Here is a 20,011-nt window from a genome sequence, read left to right on the forward strand (position 1 = left end):
AGAAAATGCCGTTAACAACAGTGTCTACAATACTGCAGGAATAACACATGTTCTTGTGCAAAAACACATTTGTTTTGTCTGGACTGTTTGGGGGTACTCAGGTACACATTAGGTCACAGAGGAAAAAATCTTACACATAACTAAATACCTATTTTGGTAAAACATAAGCCTAGACATCTTTCAATCAAATAGTACACTAGCTGATAAACAGAAATAATTTTTTAAAAATCCATCCTAACTTAACAAAGATTAGCAAAATTAGCCCGGTCTCACTGTGGCACGAAAGTTCATTACAAAATTAAGTTTTATTGGGTAGGTGGCAACTGTTCCAGCAAAAGTTTGGGAAAATATCCTAATTTACTCTTTCTTAATTTATACTCATACACATATGTAATATTAACATATTTCATGTATTGGAATCTTACAATGCATATATGTATACCTGTAATGCATATATGTATATTTAATACAGTAGAACTTCTCTTCCCCAAAAAAGCTACTAATAAATTGAAGTTGGCTTCGTGGAACTGAGGAAAGATGATATTCAAGAAACCATTTGTGGAGTATGTAGCACATAATGGAGTATAACGCAGAGGGGGAAAAAGCATGTGGTCTACATTTTTTCTTCCTCCTTCTTTTGGCTTCTCTTTATTATTTTTTTTTGACAATCAAGAAAATAAGGTTATTTTAAAAAGTTAATGCCCTATCAGTACCTTTTTGAGGAGCATATTGATTTTTCCATGCCATCCCAAAGCTGAAAATTTATTTGCTTGGCTTTTTTATTATGTAATAGTTCAGTAATGCCAAAAGGATGAAGAACATAAAACGAATACCCATGTAAATAGCATCAAGATTAAGAAAGCAAACACTACAGAGACAGCTCCTGTGCTGCCAATTGCAGCCTCACATGCCCTCCTCCTTTGACAGGTGATCACTCACCTGATTTTACTATTTACCATTGTCAGGAATATTAACATATGTATGTGTGTAGATGTATACATATCTTACGTATACACGTATACCTGTGTCCATAAACCACATATACTATTTTGTGGAATGTTTAAACATTTTCTATAAATAATATTACAAATTCATGTGTCCTTCAGTAGTTTACTTTTATTCAATACTATGTTTTAATGATTAATCCATGTTGATAAACGGAGCTCAAGTTCATTCATTCAACTGCATTCATTTGCTCGCATAACTGTACAGTTATTTATGTGTGTAGTTATTTACTTATTCTACTGTGGATGAACAATTAGGTGATTTCATTTTTTTCTATTGCAATGTGACAATAAAGGTTCATGTTTCTTCTTATAGAACTTCGGTCACTCTCCTTCTTCGCTGAATCATTCTACAAGATAACTCAAGCTCAAAAAATGAAGCTATCTCTTAGCCAGAAGTATATACCACTTATAATGCAGGGGGAGAGGTGACTGAAATATTACACTTAATTGAAATATTTCATGGAAGCTTAACACTCCTTAATGACAAAGTAATCAAATGTTGACCAGAGAGATTTTACTGGTCAGGGAAATGCTGCCGCTTCTGAGGACTCCAGTTTAGTAGACAGGATAGCCAGTTTTTACAGGATGGATCCCCAAAACAGAGTATCATCCAATTCAACAGAGTATCATTAAACCAAACATTTCCCATGAAAATAAACTGCACACTGAGCCATTATTTTCAAACAAATTATTATATTCTTACAGAAAAATTCATAATTATTTTGGTGGTATACTCAGAATAAGAAGCTGCTGGGGCTGGCGCCATGGCGTAGTGGTTAAGCTCAGTGCACTCCACCTTGGTGGCCCAGCTTCACAGGTTTGGAGGCTGGGCTCAGACTTACACCACTCATCAAGCCATGCTGCAGTGGCGACCCACACATAAAATAGAGGACTGGCAGAGATGTTAGCTCAGGGTCCCTCTTCCTCAAGCACAGAAAGACAAAGATTGGCAACAGATGTTAGCTCAGGGCCAATCTTCCTCACCAAAAAAAAGCAGCTGCTAAGAGTATCTTAAATGACATTTTAAAGACTGTACTGAGAGGGCTCAGCTCTGTAGCTGAGTTGTTAGGTTCACACGCTCCACTTTGATGGCCTGGGTTTTGCTGATTCAGATCCTGGGAACGGACCTATACACCACTCATCAAGCCATGCTGCAGTTCTCGAAGAACCAGAATGACTTACAACTAGGATATACAACTATGTACTGGGTTTGAGGAGAAAAAGAATGTACTGAAATTACTTTGTTTTAAGAAAGATTCTATCTAATTTAGTGGTTAAGAGCACAGGCTTTCAAATCAGGTAGCTCTATTCTATAGCAGAGCTCCACTTTTTACCATCTATCCAAATTTCAGTTATTTATATAATCTGAGTCTCAGTTTCAGCAACCATAAAATGGGGAGGATAAAACCTACTACATAGATTTTAATGAAATTTAAATGAAATAATGTATAAAATGTACTTACCCTTGCTGCTGTCTTCTGCTGCTATCATTGTTACCGTTATTTAGTGGGATCCAGGCTGGGTTCAGAGTTCACATGCTGATACATGCAGCTACACATTTTTTAGGACCACCAACTCTCTCCAGCTATGTAGTGCACCACCAGATTTATCTGGGGCCCAAGGAACCCCTGAGAAGTAATTCAAATGCAACCCACAAAATGCATGAGAGTTCTGATATATGTCAGCACGTCTGAGAATCTAGGGTTGTACGGTGTGGGTATAAGAAAGAGAAAGAGGGAGGTGGGGAGAAAGAGAAGGAGAGGGAGGGATTGAGATTCACTGATTGATGGATAGATGGATGGATGGATCGATTGCAAGGCTGAAGCTATAAGAGAACTGCAGAATTTGTAACAGCAAATTTTCAAGGTGGAACCAGGAAGCCTGAGTGAGAATTTATCTGTAGGGAAGGAGTGATGTGATAAGTTAGACTTGGCAATAAGACCAGAGAGTCAGAGCAGAGATGCTTCTGGTGATAACGTGAGAAATGTGAATGTGACCCTCACTGATCCATCCACCTTGGTGGCACGTGTGCTCCACAACAAGAGAGGTAAAACCAGAAAACATGACTCCATACAACTTGTAACACTTTAGGGCCTAAGAAAACATGCTGTGGGTCCTCGAAACAAGAGCAATTAACAATTAAGAGCAGGAAGCCAGCTATTCCTCTTCTCAGTCGGCAACAGAATGCACACTTTCAGGGTCCAAGCATTAAAGAGAAGTGATGGGTATTGCACAAGACCTCACCCCCAGAGTCTAGAACAAGCAATCAGTCTGGAGAGGCAGAAATACCAGTGGTCAGGGACAGATCACCATTATCAACAATGGTGGCAAAAATATCTAGAGCATAGTGAGAAAAGCCAGTAGTTAAGTTCACACATTCTGCTTCATCGGCCTGGAGTTCGCCGGTTTGGATCCCAGGTGCGGACATGGCACCGCTTGGCAAGCCATGCTGTGGCAGGCGTCCCATACAAAATAGAGGAAGATGGGCACGGATGTTAACTCAGGGCCAGTCTTCCTCAGCAAAAAGAGAAGGATTGGTGGCAGATGTTAGCTCAGGGCTAATCTTCCTCAAAAAAAAAGTTTTTATTTGTTTGCGTTTTCCTATTATACAGAAGGCTATAATAAAAAATCTTATATCTATTTCCTGAGGCATACGAGCAAGAATTTCTATAGGATATTCTCCTAGGGGTGGAATTGCTGAGCAAAAGAATATACCCATGTTCAATTTCTTTTTTTTTTTTTTTTAACAACTGTGGCCAATCTTTTTTTTTTCCCTTGCTTTATCTCCCCAAATCCCCCAGTACACAGTTGTCTATCTTAGTTGCAGGTCCTTCTAGTTGTGGCATATGGGACAGCGCCTCAACGTGGCCTGATGAGTGGTGCCACGTCTGCACCCAGGATCCGAACCAGCGAAACCCTGGGCCGCCGCAGTGGAGCGCACGGACTTAACCACTTGACCATGGTGCCGGCCCCACCATGTTCAATTGCAATTTACCAATTCTGTTGTACCAATTTACATTCCCATTAACAGTACATGAGAGTTCCTTTAGCTTCATATCTACAACGAATATTTGGTATACTTCAGACTCCTATACTTTTAACAACACAGTGGATATGAAATAGCTTTCATTCCAGTTTTTTTTTTATTGAAGTATAACTGACAAACACTATCCTATCAGTTGCAGGTGTACATCATAGTGATTCGATATTTATATACATTGTGAAAGGATCAGCATGATAAGTCTAGTTACCATCTGTCACCATACAAGGCTATCACAATGTTATTGACTATATTCCCTATGCTGCACATTATATCCCCGTGACTTATTCTTTTTATAACTGTAAGTTTCTACTTCTTAATCCTCTTTACCTATTTCGCCCCTCCCCCAGTCCACCCTCACCTCACCCCACCCCACGCCCTGGTAACCCCTCATTTGTTTCCTGCCTAGTTTTAATTTACATTTCTCTAATTATTAACAAGGCTCAGTAAGTTTTCATGTTTATTGACTCTTTGGAGTTTCTCTTTTTGAAAATCCTATTCATTTTTATATTGGGTGATTTTACTTCTTCTATTGATTCACTGGATCTTTATTCTATACACTAAACCAGTTTTTAGCCTTTCTTACTCTTTTATAGCATCCTTTGATGAACACACTTTTTTTCATTTTATTGTTGTTGACTTTATTAATCTTTTCCTTTATGAGGTGCTCTGTTTATCTCTAAAGAAATTCTCATCTTACCCTAAAATAATAAATATATCCTTCTCTAAATATTATAAAGTACTGTTTTTCATAGTTAAGTCTGTCTTCCTTACATAATTTGTTTCTGTTTACAGCATGAGGTGAGTAGGGAGCAATTTTAAATTTCCATATGGATGACTTACCACTGATTGTAGTGGCAGCTTGAATTCAAGGCTCACACCAGGACTCAAAAGGAGAACTGGGGCCAGCCTCGGGGCATAATGGTTAAGTTCACCTTCTCTGCTTCAGTGGCCCGGGGTTCACAGGTTCAGATCCCGGGTGTGGATCCACACACCGGTCATCAAGCCATGCTGTGGCGGCATCCCACATACCAAAAATATATTGGAAGATTGGCACAGCTGTTAGCTCAGGGACAATCTTCCTCACAAAAAAACAAGATGAAGAAGAAAGTACCAATGGGCTGGCGATGTTTGCCATGGATGGATTCATTGAAAAGTTGAAGCCCACAGCATATCATGGCAGATGATGAGAGCAAGAATAAAGCAGAGAGAGTTAAGGGAAAAGAAAACTAGTTTGACAAGTTCACTCCATTCAAAGTTTTACGACTTTTTACATAGTTTCTATAACTCTTCATAGTCATACTGTCATCACTTTACCCCATACGGTGTGAGACAACATTCAGTAGTTTATTTAAACTGGCCTGGATTCCTTATAAACTCTTTATTGACATACCAACACGGCTTATGAAAATTTTTAGGAAAATATTACTATTACACTATATTCTGATTAAGAATTTTTATGTGATAATTCAGTGGTTCTCAAACTAGACTCCCACATAATTCCACAAGCTCAGTACAGGTATTCTGCCACTATAATCATATTAATTCTTTTCTCAGTTTCAGAAACAACTAAATTAAATTCATAAAATTTTCTCAATGTTAACACTCTCATAATTCTTTTTTCTTAAGTAACTTGCACCTGTTGCTCATTATTTCTACTAGTGTCTCGTACGGGTTAACATATAATTACACATTTATTTCTTCACATTTTCATATATTATGATTTACCTAATCAAGTTTAATAACCATTCTGGTAAGGTCAAAACACTTGCCTTTTCAGTCCGGGATCTTCACCCACCCTGGCTTCATGTTAATTTTTCCATTCACAAAATGCATGTACTTGCTTCAAAGCATTTGGCAGAGCAAAGGTCCAAAGAAACACTTGGTGTTAAAATTCTTTTAAGGCATAAAACATTTTACAAATAGGAGTTATAATTTATAATAATCTCAAATTATATCTTATAACTATGGGGCCAGAACAGTCATGGAAAAATCAACAGATAATTTCTAAAGGTCAGTTTTATCTATAGTTTTAATTTCTTCCATACTGTCTTTAACTTAAAAAAGGGGGTTCCTTAACTAGACCAAGAATAAAATTTATTTGTTTAAAAGTCATTTCCTGCCCCACATAATTTCTAATAAAGTTCCTGAAAAGCAGCAGAAGGCAAAGGTAAAAAGTTAATCTATAAGTAATGTAACTCATCTCCAAATAATCTGAAAATACCTCTTCTCATAATGGTGGGTTCTAAAATTCACGCCAACCTGCTGTGATTTACAACTAACGAGAAAGTCTACTAGAGTCTAACCGAAATCAGACACTACACATCACAGATGAGGATTTAACCTTAACCCGCCTCAAAACATTTTAAAGCATAGCGTGGATCTATTTGGAAGAATATACTTTCCTATATAGTTGTTCTTTTATCTCTTTGCATAAAGAAACCTTAGTAAAGTTACAAAAGTGAGAAAAATATGGAACAAAATGAGAATAATAAACTAAAATTAAGATTTGCTTTTTCCGTCTGTAAATATCCACAGAGTTCTGTCTTTCTCGTAGGGAACACAGCGCTGCTCTCTGGGCTGGACCTCTGTTACACTGGGAAGTGGCCTGCACTGCTGTGCCACTTCTCAAACTTTTAGAAATTTGCAGGAGTAGGAAAGTGAAATTACCTATTTTAAAAGAGAGTCATACACTATACAGTAAAGTTTTTAGAGTCAGAAAGAACTGGGTTCCAATCCCACATCTCCTGCTTTTCAAGCTGTGTGATCTTAGGCAAGATTATTTAACCTCCATGAATTTCTATTCCCGCATCTTCAAAACAGGGATAATAAAAACCACCTCATAGAGTTACTGTAAGGGTTAAATGATATTGTTGTCATATATACAAATATCCATGGCATAATGTTGACCGAGTTATCATTAAGTATAAAATGACTTTAGGGAAATTGTGAAAGATACTAATTGTACTTTAACATATTTTATGATACAAGTTTCTCTTACTTCCAGGCATTTAATATTTCTGCTAAAACTGGAAAGGTTTTATTCAAATTGTACACACAAAAAAAGAGCTTTCTGATATAACTGGGTAATTGGTGGAAGACAGAAGATAATGTTGAAGTTAAAAAAAAAAATCAGTAACAAGTTGGTATGATAGATAACTGGCTAAGATGCAAAAGATATTTATGAACAAGATAAAAAATAACGAGGAAACAAAGGAGGGAGAGGGGAAAGAAGAGAGAGCGGGGAAACGGAGATGGTAACAAGGAGGATGGGAAGACAGGGAGGGAAACAGAGAGGGGACTGAGGGCCTGCATGGCTCAAGCCGGAAGGGTGATTCTGTGCTGGCCATCAGGTCGCCCCAGGTCAGCCTGTTTGCTGAACTGCCCGCCATGCGGAAATGAGCAGCCTTACAGCAAGCATGGGTAGAGCACAAAGGACAACTGGCCACCTGTGTGTTCTACATGCCTGATGATGTTTGTAAACCAGTGTTTGATCTGAAGTAGGCTTTATGTCTCTAAAAGCATCAATTAATATCATTGACAATATACCATTAATAAACAGAAACATATATATGACAGAAAACATTTTATTAAAATCTAACCAAAATTTAAAAAACTGATTCTCAACCTCTTAGCAAATCATATGCAGTCTAATCATGTTAGCATAAATATCACATTTCTTTTCTACTAGAGGGAACATGCAGTACGAGAACAGCTTCAAAATGACCACAAAACCAGCTCCCCTACTTAAGAGCACACGGTTTCAGCAGACATACTGTATACCCACACTGTGCTTTGGAAGCTGTACCAATCTACTTTAGACTGCAACAGGACAAGAAAAAAATAATCCTAAATAACTGTCTATTCTACCAACAATAATTTAAAAGGATTACACGTAGAGTATAATGAGTAACTCCAAAGACTATACTCACTGTATGTTGGCCAACTTAAAACAAATAAACCAAAAACTGTGCAATTCAGAGAACTGTGAATTACTCAGTAGAACGGTGTGTCCTGGGTCAACACGCCGTCCTTCTCTATCATTGTCAAGTTTGATTTGCTAACAAGCTTCCGACAATAAACACAGAAATAGATCTCAAGGTTAGTAAGCTAAATTGCTACTGTGAATAATGATGTATTAATTTACTGATAAAGTTAAAATTGGTGTAGAGAGAAATGGGAAAGAGAGAGACTCTTAGTGAAGTAAATTTTATATAAGGAAAAAGAAAATATTTACTTGGGGAATTAATGTATGAAATCATACATGAATGATGTTCCAACTATACACTGTGCAGTTCTAATTGTCTTTATAATAAAGAAAACTTTAAAAAATGATTGAAAAGAGGAGGAATAATATGAACAACCTATTTATTTAATCTTTAAGATTGTTCATTAGTACAGATACTGACTGATGCTTACTTTTCCAAAATAACAATACAAGAACCCCTTGCTCATTAACTAAAAGGTAAAATTTACTTTCAAGTGTTCCCAAGCAGGGCTATAAAATGAAACCCCAGTGAAGAGCAGTGTAAATCTCACCACAGACATGCCAGTGCATCAATGAAGGGCAGAGTGACCCAAGGCAGAAAAATCCTCTATTATCTTTAAGCAAAATTGTTTGCCTTGAGTTAAAAAGAAGAACAAAACAAATTACTTCTTGGCGACCGAATGTATAACAAACAATTAAGATTGCCAATGATGTCTTTGTATAAACTTTTCTATATGGATACCCCTCTACACAAACACAAATGTTATTTATAACATATGTCCATGCGCAGCAGATCAAGCTATTCTCTTTTACATCGTTCCAGGTAACCAATTAGCATATAAGTAGTGAGTCCTAATAACACCAAAATATTTAGAATTTCCTTTCCTGCTTTAAATACCAAAGCTTTATACCACAGCAACAACTGTGAGTCTCTTAACTGAGCAGCTTAAAATAAGAGATGATAGTGAAGGATGCCAGTTAGGTAGACTCATTTATCCCCTGAATGAAACTTATGGCTCCAGAAACAGGGACCAAGATCAAACAGTCACTCCCTGCTGACCTGGCAGATGCTTGCCAATTTTCATGGTGAGGTCACGAGCAGCTATGTGAGGCAGGGAACGGGGTTGGTGCCTTAAGCATATGAAGGAGAACTGAGGTATAAGGTGACTTGGAATGGAAGAAAATGATAAAATCAATAGAGCTACTAAAATTTGAAGTTAAAAGATTTTTTTAGCTGCTTCCAAACTGATTTAAAGTATAGGATTATTTCAGTCCATCTTAAGATGTTCCGTGATAACCCCAAATAATAAAAGGCTCCTCATATCACTGATTTCCTTGACTTGCCTCTATCCTTTGAAAGTCACTGCTCCTGAGCCCAGTTTTTCACAGGGCAGCCCAAGTTGGGAAAGTTCTTGCCATATGACCCCTACAGACCCATGTCTAGTATCACTTATGGCAAAAAGCAGAATTTCTCTATTTGGCAATGCTTCCTTAAAAGATGGACTTTGGCCAGATCTGAGTTTCAGCCATGACCCTATGACTCAGTAGCTATGTGAGGCTGATCAAGCTACTTTACATTTTGGGTCCCAGTTTCTTTATCCTGAAAAAGGAAATCAGAATAAATCATTCAAAGGTCTGTTACAAGGGTTAAATAAAATCATATAGAGTTCTTGGCAGAATGCCAGATCTATATCTAGAAATCCTTGATAAATGGTGGTTGTTATTAATGCATAATTTCCCACTCTTATTAGGTCTGCTTTAACATAGGTAACACATGCAGCCTTCCATCTGCAGTAATTTCAAGGAGCATGCCAAGTTAAATCCAGCAATACTCAAGCATGTTCCAATGCTTAACTCTCATTGAACAAGAAACATGAACTTCTGTTCCACAGAGATACAATTTTAAATGCATTACAAATTGAGATAACACAAAGATTTAAATTTGTACCTCCAGAGTACAAGATAAAAGTGACTTCACAAGAAAAATGGGAAAGGAGAATAATAATTTAAGAAAAGTACTGAAGTACTTGTTTAATAAATTCCTTGTGAATCACAGTATTAACTGTTAAATAAATTAAACCATAAAAATGTAGAAAAATATTTTTCCTATTTCTGGATAGCTTTCTAAGTTTCAAAAGAGATGGAGAAAACATTGATTAGATTTAAATAAAGATATTTCAAAACATACTATGTTTCAAAACATATAAAACAAAATTAAAAGTAATCAAAAACTTGGGAAAACAGTTGCAACCAACATAACTTTAAAAAATCATATCCTTTGATTTAAAAACAAACCTCCAAACCAATAAGAGAAATACAGCCTCTGAAAAAGAATAAGCATATAAGTAGATGAATGATAAAGAATAAAAAATAATAATCCCCTCAGATTCAAGTTCACTAGTAACTGAAAATATAAATTAAATAAATATTTGTTTCCTCTATCAAATTAGGAAAGATTTAAAAATTATAAATCTCTTAACAGGCAAGAGTTCAAAACAGGTAACATATAGTTGAAGTGCAAAGTATCAGTCCAATGGAAAACATTCACTAAGGGGTAATGACGTTCTCCATTGACCGGGGAGGTGGGTAGAGACAGTCACTTTGATTTTGATGTGAGGGAAGGGGAACTAGGAAGGTCCAGAAGTCACAGGCTGAGACTGACAACAACCTTCAGCTATTTGTTCAAAAACTCTTTCACCTTTAAGTATACACGTGATCTTTTTCCAATGACCTTAGTATTAACAAGAACCCAAGGAAGCAAAGAGCCCCAATTTCTTTGGAGTGATGAGGACAGGGATAGAGGAGCAAAGTGTTACCGGAAAATGACAGGTACAAAACAAGCTGGTTTTGCCCCTCCCTGCCTCTTTAATTATTTACATTTTTTAAAGAAACCTAGATGAAAGTCAACATAATCTGGAAAAGCACATTTGGTTCTTTGATATTTTGTTTTAATCAAAATTTTTCCAATTGTAAACAGAACAAATAATCACCTTAAAACAAAGTTATAAAACAAAATATAACCACATATTGCCTATTAGAATCTTGTAGATACAAAGCATAAAATTGGTTTTTGCAGTTTCTATCTTTTGGTTCAGGATTATCTGCCATGTTCTAGCGAAAAGGAGAAGGTTATGGGGCATAAGTCTGATTGTACTACTAAAGAGAATTGAGAAATCAGGAAAGCCAGAAAGAGTATCTGTTGTTAAAATATAGATATATTTTAACTATGGTTATGTGTGGAAAAATACTCCATCTCAACTGGGTGCAATAACTGTTAGCTTCAATTTTCAGCAGTTATGAAATAATGCAAAGGAGTCTAACACAATACAAGACACCACCTGATATGACAAAGTAAGCTTTGTATGCAATATACAGAATAAAAATAGAGCAATTACAGATAGGAAAAGCTGCAATGATAAAACACTAGCATTATAATTACGTAATTCTCCTTTTTTTTTTAAAAGATTTTATTTTTTTCCTTTTTCTCCCCAAAGCCCCCCGGTACATAGTTGTATATTCTTTGTTGTGGGTCCTTCTAGTCATGGCATGTGGGACGCTGCCTCAGCGTGGTTTGATGAGCAGTGCCATGTCCGCGCCCAGGATTCGAACCAACAAAACACTGGGCCGTCTGCAGCGGAGGGCGCAAACTTAACCACTCGGCCACGGGGCCAGCCCCCATGTATTTCTCCTTTTTTAATACAAATCTTAACTAGCTACTTTAAAAGCTGATGTCCGGCAAGTTACATTATCTCTTTGTACCACCTTTGCCCCTACCTATAAAATGAAATAGCTAAAGTAGAAGAGCTTTAAGGTTCCACTTCCATGATTACTTTATTCTCCTCTTCCAACGTTCTATGAATTCCACGTCATGCAGTGATAGAAAAACTTTGATTGGCAAGCTAAGCTGCTAAAAACAGTGAAACAAGACTTTATTGTCTGGCAAATACCTTAATGCCTCATGCCAATCACAAAGTTCTTTGACCTCTTCTTGGTGGTGGTGGTGGTGTTCTTTTGCTCTTGTTTGTTTTTGGCATAATCTTTTAATACTGAGGCAAGCTTGCCTTTCTCCCATGACTGGCTGATGGGAACTAGGTACATTTCTCCATCCATGACTAAACAAACGCCCACCCTTCCAGTTTTACAATATTTATATTATTTGATATGCCAGTAAGAGACATAAAATTTATACCTATAACTCTTTGGTAAGGCACTTTCTCCTTACCTATTTAACTACAGGATAGCTATGGGGGCAAAATACATCTGAAGAAACATTTCAGATTGAATTATGGTCCATTTCAAGCAAACTAAAACCCTACCAAGTTTTCATATGAAAATACCAATCTTGTTTTCATTCCTAAGATACGATTCAAAGTTAAACAAACAAAAAGTTATATTCAGTGTCTGGAAGAGGTTTTATAAGGCTTCAACAGTCGTGGAAACTGCCAGTAGAGTACGCTAAGAAGTAAAAATAATCAAAATTTAAAAAGTTGTGAACTACTCCAAATTGTGCATGGAGCTTTACCTTTGTTTCTAGTACACAAAACATTTCATATGCAAAGTAAGTATGTTTATGTATGTGGGGAAATAAAAGACAAAGATAAAATTTATTTTTATTGAGTATCAGAACTAAAAGAAACAGCTGCTATTTCTCAACTACTTTTTTAAATATTGACATCCTTTTCTTTCCATATTTCTATTTTGAGGAAGAAATTCTTCTTCTGACTGAAATGGAATATCACCTTTCAGGTTTGAGAATTTTTAAGCCATGATTTTCCATTATTTCCTTAAATCTCTAACTACTTCTACAATATTAAATAAACTTAGGAGATATACCTTTATCAGTAACACCGGAGCCTTTCCACTCTGTAATTCTCTAGGATGCCTGAGGACAGACTCATTAGCTCCTGAAATCCTCTCTGGGCCTTTGGAAGGTGTAAGAGTCTTCAGTTTGCTACGGTATCATTTAACGTAGCACAGTGGTCAACATGGGAGCAGCAACTAGCTGATTTTACTGACAGATTTCATCAAATTAACTCAACAACATTTTGGGGCTATATATCCTGAATTTGCATGTGCTAACCAATATCATTTTGGACTTTTTTGATATTCAAAAAAGTTGAATATCTGGACATTTGATATTTGGACATTTTGATATTCAAATAAGTTTACGAGTTCAACAAATATCTACTTGCCTGGATAAACACACATACATGTTACTGTGATTGGTGGTAGAAAGAGAAACAAAATACTTTTTTTAAAAAACAATGCTTTTGTTTCAAAAGCATTTACCATCTAAAATAAAAAGTCTACAAAGAAAAGTAGGTTTAAAATAAATATAAAGTTTTTCTTTAGTTCAAGTTCTTGAGTATCTGTTATATGCTAGGTCTTGGAGGAAGAAAAAAGAATAAACTCTAAAACTTAGCCACAAGCAGCTTACAATCTCATCCCGAAAAAGAAGCACGAAACATTATATTGTCAGACTTTGCAAAGTGCTGTGACCAACCGAGGGCTACACAGGAGGCCAAGCCACAGAGGCTGACAGTGGGCCTGCAGGGCTCCTGAGCGGGATGCCTTCATTGAGGCTGGAAGGCAAAAACCAGGAAGAGGGTTTTCAAGATAGAGGGAGAAACAGAATTCCAGAAAGGAGTAAAATTGTATGGACTGTTTTGAGAAATACAAGATGTTTGATATTGCTGGAGCACAAAAGAGAAGGAAGGAGCACACTCTCATGGGTGGGCAGGAGAGATGTGGAAAACAGCCCAGAAGGAATGGCAGAAGGTTAACGCAAAACAAAAGTAGCAGCTAAATCAAGAAGAGACTCACTGTGCCAAGAGGCCTGACCTTTATCTACGAGCAAGACAGAGCCTGGGATGGGAGGGTTTCAACAGGAAAGCGAAGTGTTCCTGGGGTGGGAGACTGATCCCTTGAAGGGCAATGTAGCAGACCGACTGGTGGTACAGCAAAGGAGATTAGGAGCAGGGAGCCCCAATAGAGGCCTCTTGCTTCAAGAGATAGTTAACACACGATACAAAAGGTCCCATGTTCATTTTTTATAATATGCCTGCATATAAAATGTTACTTACAGATATGAAAATAACCAGTATCAGGATTCACATTAAAGCCAAAAATAATACTGAGAAGGTATTTCAAGTTTTAAAATGCTCAACCAACCTTCAATCAAAGCACATCCCATTTTAGACATTATCAACCAATATCACAATTTTCTCTTTCCTCTCTTGATTAAAGGGACGATTTTTTTTAGTTTCTTATTACTGTAGCAATCTTACTCGGTTTGTTTTCTGCCCAAAGTTTCCAAAGAGTATTTCAGAAACAAGATACTAGAAGGACTAAAAATATAACCAATAAAAAAAAGTGTAAGAAAGCAGTATCATGTATTAAAGCAACATATAAAGTGAACAAATAAAAGATATTGAATAAAGAACTGAAATCAAAATCTTGATCATGAGTTATTATCCACAGGCAGTGGCAAAGCAAAATTTAATTGAGAAATGCCCATTCTAGATTAACCACGGTTGCATTTTCAAAACATATTGTTATGAAAAATCTAAATCAAACCCATTAATAAACTGGTAGGCAGAACTAGCAAAAGTACAAAGAAAAAGCTTGATTCAGAGGCTAAAACAAGAAGTGAATGTTAAAATATAGTTTAAATTTAGATATTAGATTAGCCTTAGGGCTTTTCTGAATTAATAAAAGTGATTTTGAAACATTTTGCATTATTTTAAAAATTACACAGGATTCAACAAAAGTGATACTCTACAACTACTGGCCTCACTCCACTCTGCATTTCGGTCTGTCCCACTGCTGTTCTGGATGCGATTCACCCCATTTTAGGACCGGCTGGCTCCTGAATACCAGCCCTAACACCAGACCTGTGCCATACTACCAGTTTTTCCTTGTATCTCTGCCAGCCTACAGTATAAGCTCCACAGAAACCTTAATATTATTTTTGTTTTTAATCTAAATGTGTAGTACGGAAAACCCTTTGGAACTATAATCACCATCTAGAACCTAAAAATTTTGAGTATCATGCTAATGTTTATCTTCCACAATTCAAAAACCAACAACAGGGAACCTTTCACTATGTCAGTTGTAAGTTTCATTTAGTTAATGCCACACTTATAGAGAAGCAACATAGTCACTTCACGTGCCATGTGTAGTAGACATCAAACATGTAACTATATAAATTTCATGGGTCTTCTAAATCAGAAAATACACAGAAAACAATTTCTTTCTGTCCCCTTCAGCACCACGCTTTTAACGTTGATCTAGGGTATGCAAAACAATGATGAAAAACGAACATACAACAGCAGTATGAACACACTGACAAACGTATGTAAAAGTGCTGCTTGCGATGAAAGGGAGAAACCAACTACCAATGTGGAGCAAGAGATGGTAATTTAATGTCTTTAGGGAGTCACATTTTGTAAGGAACCAAGTCACCTGGACACGTGAGAAACTCTTCTAAATGCTGAGCCTCTGCCTCTTAGATCAAGAAGGCTCACCCCCGGGTCTCTCCATTCCCAAAGGCAGTCACTATTTCACTTTAGTGCACTGTCAAATGGACACTGGCTTTCTTTTCAAAAGCCTGCACGTTGCACACATTCATAGCTTGCACATTTCGGCAGTGTCTATTACATCTTCACATGTTCATCTGAATTTTCCCCTATTCCATTTCTAGACCATTCACTGCTATAATCTTACTAAGATTTATATTTTAATACTGATATAAAAGTAAGCAGGAATTTACCAATCAGAAGACTTCAAGTCTGACAGAATAAACAGAAACCTACTGACAGGACACAACATAAAATTAGTGTTTGAGAGCCATTCCCACCACCCAGGCTATTTAAGTGTACTATGAATGTACACAGCATTCTGAAGAGAAGGACACAAACCCACGCTGCCACCAACACACCCTCCAACAGCAGCAGCCCCTCCCTATTAGCCTGAACATGCGGCGCAGCCCTTTGCTCACCGATGCAGAGCAGCCCACAGGGAGATGGAGTTTACGAGGGAAAGCGAGCCTGAACTGGCTAGCTACTTACCTTCTCACTTAGGGCAGGCTTGCTCTTTTAACTTTTTGTTTCCTCTCTTGTCATAGCTCAGCGGCAAAGGGTTATGATTCAGCAGAAGTGTGAACCTGACAGTTAAAAAGAATTTTTTTTAAGAAAAAAAATTGGAAATTAAAGTTCTCTCCCCTGCAGTCTCTCTTTCCTTGCCCTCTGTGTGCGTGTTTCTCTCTCTGCAAGGCAGCTACGTAGTGGTCTATAAATATTGACCCTGACACTTGCTCTGTGCTTGACTTGCTCATGGCACAGGTCTGTGTTACTGAACACCGCGGTAATACTCCGTCAAAGTTCTCAGCTGCTCAGACAAAGCTGTGGATTGGCTCACTACCCAGCAACCCTGTGCCTGCCTGGAAATACCATTTTGCTGCCAGCTTTACAGATGCTATGGGCCTTTCCTGAGGCCCAAAGCAGGCACAGAAGAGCAATTATGAGGTTTGAAGAAATAGTTTTCCTCAAGCAGGTGGAGAACAGGGGGGTTGGGTGGAGTGGAAGACAAGAAAGGAAATACTGCCTTTGTTTAGGCCAAACAACATAATCTCAAACCCTTTATAAAGTCATACCTAAATGTCATTCAATCAAGCTTTGTGAAACTGAATTACTACATATTATGAATGCCCAAAAGAGGTAAGAAAGCATTACTGTAATTGTTTTTCTCCCCAAATCCCCCCAGTACATAGTTGTGTATTTTTTTTTTAGTTGTGAGTCCTTCTGGTTGTGGCATGTGGGATACTGCCTCAATATGGCCTGATAAGTGGTGCCATGTCCACGCCCAGGATCCAAACCGGCGAAACCCTGGGCCGCCAAAGCAGAGCACGCAAACATAACCACTCGGCCACGGAGCCAGCCCCTGTAATTGTTTTTAATATTGTTTCTCATTGAATAGGCTGCAGCAACTGAGTAACTGGCCACAAAGAAATATTTCAACACAAATAAGTTTATTTCCAGAATGACAGTAATGGACTAGAGAGTATAATAGTAATCAGATCAAATTATGTATTTGGTGAAAGAAGCTAAAATATAATGTGAAAATTGTATGACTCAACATACTAACTACTTATAGATTTCCAACCACAACAATGTGAATTATTTTACTTTACGTATTCTATTAAAGATATAATCTAAGCCATGATCCTATATAGTTTGTAGGTCACATGAACAAGGTCAGCATTATCTAGGTATACCACATATAATGTCCACAGTATGAATGATTAGAAAGTAAATCAAGTCCATATTTTTTTTACTGAAGTGTTCTCTATTGATTAAATCAAGGGTGAAGGAAACTTTAGAAATAATCTGGTCACTTACCCATTTTATAGATGAGAAAATAGACGCCCAGGCTGTTAACTTACCCACAGTCACACAGCAAGTTTGTGGCAGAGCTAAAACTACAGTCCTTGCCTCATTGCTCACAATGCTGTGTTCCTTCTATTACAAGAGTGGTTCTCAAACTCATTTTTAGGTTCAAAATCCCCTTTTCACGTGAAATCTTATTGAAAACCTTATCAGTAAGGGCAAATATTACAGCCAGAAAAATAACTAGCATAAAACTAAAACAGCCTTTTACAGTTTAATTGACTCCCCAAAGAAGTTTATGCACAAGAATTAACTTTCTAACAATTGAAATCCACCTCTCCTTGTTTCATTCACTAACTAATATTTGCCCAATAAATTTACTTAATCTAGGAAAGGTATATAGCTAGGTGCTGAGGAGGCAAAGATAAAACTTAGTTCCTATTCCCAGAGACCTTACAGTCCAACTTCAGAGGAAAAAAAGGCTAATTACACAACTGTGTTAGTATGGTGATGAAGACTAGAAGAGGGTAAGCAGGGAGCCTGGAACACGAGCGTCTGGCCAACACAAAGTGGGGGAAGGACGGGTGATTCTTCACTCGAGACTTCTGCATCTTCCAGAACGAGCAGAAGGCAGTGAGGCAAAGGAGGAGGGAAAGAATAACACAATAAAGACAAAGAGGCAGGAAAAAGCATGATATGGAACTGCAAAGAGCTCCTTCTTGCTGGAACACAGAATGGGAAGCAGGAAATGATTAAAAAATTTTTTTGAAAAAGGACTAGAAGGAGAAAAGTGATGAGGGGGTTTATACACAAGTTTAAAAACTTGTGTTTTATACAGCGGGCTAGCAGTCTTCACTATTTTCGTTCACAGATCCTTAAAAGAATTGTGAAAAACTATGTAACCACTCACACATTACCAAGTTAACTCTACAATTTCTCACCTGTGGTCAAATATGTACTTGCAAAGAATTTAATTTCCACCCTACTGGAAATATTGACATTTTAAAACAAAACTTGTATCAACTATTTTAGGAACATTCAATATAATCTAAATCCATAGGAACTTAATAAAACCATCATCCATTTAAATAATACATGAACAGACTCTTTAATGGTTGAAAATTTTACATTATTATTTTATTTTCTTGACCTTTATTTCCATCTCACTTCCTCATAGAATTTTTATGTAATATATTTTATAATTAAAAGTCTTTAATTGTTGACTCTATCATACTTTTCTGCAACAAAAATTTAAGGTATTAATTGAAATTTTAAAATTGTTAAATTTTCTAGGACTCCAGGGCAACGCACCCTGCATGATTTGGGATGGATAAGGGTGTTCCTTTCTTTTGTAAAGTAAGAGAAAGATTGTTGTAAATAAAGCATTACTTCTAGCCAGATCTGTATTAATAAAGAGTTTATGCAGAAGTTAAGAATCTGGACACTGATTCCTTTAAAACTATCCATTCAATTACTAAGCGAAAAAAGCCACTCCAGGGGCTGGCCTGGTGGGCCGTGGTTAAGTTTATGCACTCCGCTTCAGTGGCCCAGGATTCACATGTTCAGATCCCAGGTGTGGACCTAGTGCCGCTCATCAAGCCACACTGTGGCAGCATCCCACATAAAATAGAGGAAGATTGGCACAGATGTTGGCTCAGTGACAATCTTCCTCAAGCAAAAAGAGGAAGATCGTCAACAGATGTTAGCTCAGGGACAATCTTCCTCACAAAAAAAATTAAAAAACCCACTCTGAAAAGGCTATATACTGATTCCAGCTCTACGACGTTCTGGACAAGGCAGGACTATAGAGGTAGGAAAAAGGTCAGCAGTTGCCAAGGGTTCTGGGGGGGAGGGAGGATGAGCAGGGGAAGCACAAGGGATTTGAGGGCAGTGACACTATTCTGCATGAAACCGCAACGGGAGATGCATGGCATTACGCATTTGGCACAAAGGGTCTGAAAACTACAGACTTTCGTTAAGTCTCTTCCCTTGTCTTCCCCAAACATGTGGCCTAGAGGGAATAGTATTATTTACTGAGTGATTATTGTCTAACAGGGGCTTTAGAAACATTATCTCTAACACTAAAACAACCCTGACACATGGGAACACTTTGGTCTTTTTTAAGATAAAGAAAATGCGTCTCAGAGTTATTAAATGGCTTGTCTAAAGTCATATAACTAATAAATAGTAGATCTGGGATTCAGCCCCAATCTGTCTGTCTGGACTACAGTACCACATACTGCCTTTCTATCAGGCACTTAAATAAGAGGTGGAGGCTGCCCCGGCCAGGCAGTGCAGTGGACTAAGCAGTGCCCTCACAAAGTCAGAGAGGAATGAGAGAGTCTTATCTTGCATTTCTCTCAAGCAACTGCAGGAATTTTAATATTGACTATTAAAAGTTAGCAAAAAGATAAGACTAACATACTAATCAGTGGATATGATCGGACAAAATTAAAATAACTGATATGCCCTATTAAGAAGAACTTACAAGGTTTCATCTTCAATTTTGATTGAAGGGTAAGAAACACATGAAGAGTCACAGGCGTGAACTTTCCAACTTTATCTATAGATTCAATGCAATTCCAACCAA

At 37.3% G+C, this 20,011-nt stretch overlaps 1 protein-coding gene across 14 annotated transcripts in view; it reads right to left on the reverse strand.

Annotated features, from left to right (window-relative positions):
- The window catches only part of BMPR1B (bone morphogenetic protein receptor type 1B), a 377,622-nt gene that overhangs the window by 141,086 nt on the left and 216,525 nt on the right, over positions 1-20,011 (reverse strand). For 6 of the 14 annotated variants that reach the window (XM_070505348.1, XM_070505345.1, XM_070505343.1 and 3 more), the window contains one exon: positions 16,105-16,199. The exons of 7 other annotated variants lie outside the window; for them this stretch is intronic. The gene's annotated coding sequence lies outside the window, so the exon portion shown is untranslated. Of the gene's footprint in view, positions 1-16,104; positions 16,367-20,011 lie in introns of those variants that run through there. One more of the 14 variants, XM_070505347.1, reaches the window with a different exon arrangement.

This window comes from Equus asinus, chromosome 3 (assembly GCF_041296235.1).
Source record: "Equus asinus isolate D_3611 breed Donkey chromosome 3, EquAss-T2T_v2, whole genome shotgun sequence".
Lineage (NCBI taxonomy): Eukaryota > Metazoa > Chordata > Mammalia > Perissodactyla > Equidae > Equus > Equus asinus.